The 2020-nt window shown below is 42.0% G+C and overlaps 1 non-coding gene across 1 annotated transcript; it reads left to right on the forward strand.

Annotated features, from left to right (window-relative positions):
- Positions 1 to 695: 695 nt before the first annotated feature.
- LOC117284154 lies at positions 696 to 811 on the forward strand. The gene has a single exon (XR_004515254.1). It is a non-coding gene; the product is annotated as a U5 spliceosomal RNA (small nuclear RNA).
- The last annotated feature ends 1209 nt before the right edge of the window (positions 812 to 2020 follow it).

Raw genomic sequence — 2020 nt, forward strand, 5'->3', positions numbered from 1 at the left:
GGGTGGGCCAGGACTCTCTCGGCTGGAGCAAGAATGGGAATCAAGGGACCCTGTTGGGAGCCGGAACCCAGGTGGTGACCAGGAGTGCCAGTGGAGGGTTGGGCAGCAAGAAGGCAGAGTCAAGGGTTCAGCTAAGTGGACCGTGTGGGCTGAGGCTGGCTTGTTAAGAAACAAACTGAAACTCAGGCAGAGGTGAGCTGACATGAGATGGGAGAGGGGTGAAGTCAAGGCCGCAGGACTGGGGGCATCTGGCTGTCAATGGCAGAGCCCAGAAGGTAGACCGCAGCATCGTACCCCATTTAGTCCTGACTGTGTGAGTCAGGTTTTATAGTTACTGTCCTCATTTTACAGAAGAGGGAGCAAAGGCCCAGAGAGGCAAAGGCCATCTATGCACCTGTGAAAGGCACAGGGGCATCCGTGTTCCCAAAGCAAGCACCTTATTTCTTTTGATGCTTGAAACTCGGTGAAATGTCACCTTACCATAGTTTTAAAAATTCTTTAGTTTTAAAAAGGCACTCTGCAAACTACTTTACTTTCATAATATAATTACACAAATAGATACGGTACAAACATACAGTATTGGCAGAGTTCTATTTCTCAGTTCAAATAATTTTATCCTTCTGTTCAGGGGAAATATAAATAATCCTATCAACCTGAATAATAAAATTTTTTTCTTTGCCATACAAATTGCTATCATACTCTGGTTTCTCTTCAGATCGTATAAATCTTTCACCTTTTACTAAAGATTTCTGTGGAGAGGAACAAATTGCTATTAATTTGTTTTTTTAAAAAAGCTACTAAAGATAAGGTTAAAAAAAGGTTAAAGGATTAGGTTTTTTAAAAAGGTATTAGTTAACAAGGCATATATTGTATTTCAAGGAACACTTCAATTAAGGCCAGAAATAATTTTCAATAATCAAAATATTTAGTTCTTTGGTAGCTGGTAGGTTTTAAAAATTAGTCCTTGACCCACATATATACATGCAAATTATTGGGGTTTATAATAATTGGGTAAAGATCTATAAATAGTACTTAAAAGCCTTGTTCAATATTTCTGCTGGCTTGAACCACCAGTGTCCCATTGGGTGGCTCACACCACCGATGGTACAAGGATCTAGTCACTTTTATTGGTCTTTTTACTAATAAAGTGAATAAAAGCCTATAAATGGACCAAATCTAGTTAGTTGCTTGAATTTGAATAATTACTGCTCAATTATGTTAATTTATATAATTCAAATTTTAAATTATAACAAATTTATTTCATTAAAAAGTTTGTATTCATGAGTAGTTTATCAGTAATTCTCTAAATTTTAACGTGGAAATGTTACAATTGATGGTGCATTTAAAGCGCACTTAACTGCTGTATCACACACTAGCTGTATTACAATCTTTTATACCATTTAATGTCTTCCTTAAGGAATTGTATTATGACGACATGTGGGCTGCTAAATTCACTCCTTTTCGTTACCAAAGAGCCCGAGAAGTGGCTCAAGGCCTCGGAAGGGACAGTCGTGCCGGAAACCTTCAGTGGTTCCAGCCGACGAGATCAACCGAATTCGAATCAGAGCTGCCTGGCAGCAAGACGTGTGAATTATGGCCCCATGAAGGTGTTTGTTTGTTGGTTTGTTTTTAATCGAACTTGTCTCCTTGTCTCAAAGTAAAACTTAAAAATAAATAAAAAATAAAATTTAAATGAGCCAAGGATGCCCAGTGAAAGAAAGCAGGCCTGCTCCGGCCATACGGCGCCCCCGACACAGGGCACACCCGTTCACCAACTCCAAGCTGGCTCTACATTCTCCTTCCCTTTGCAAGGGGCAGCAGAGGCGTGGACGTGATCGTGGGTGAGGAGAAGGCCGGGGTAGAAAAGGCAAGGCTGAAAAGCCAGCAGAGGCAAGGAGGGAGCATGGACCCAAGTGTTGGCCTCCGCGGCTGAGTGGGTGAGCGACTCAGGAGACCCGCTCTCCGCCTTCCACCTCCAAGCCTGTCTCCCGGGGCTGAGCTCCCTCCGCTTTCGCTTTCG

The sequence above is a fragment of the Fukomys damarensis genome, unplaced genomic scaffold (genome assembly GCF_012274545.1).
Source record: "Fukomys damarensis isolate Sample0158 unplaced genomic scaffold, DMR_v1.0_HiC HiC_scaffold_34, whole genome shotgun sequence".
Lineage (NCBI taxonomy): Eukaryota > Metazoa > Chordata > Mammalia > Rodentia > Bathyergidae > Fukomys > Fukomys damarensis.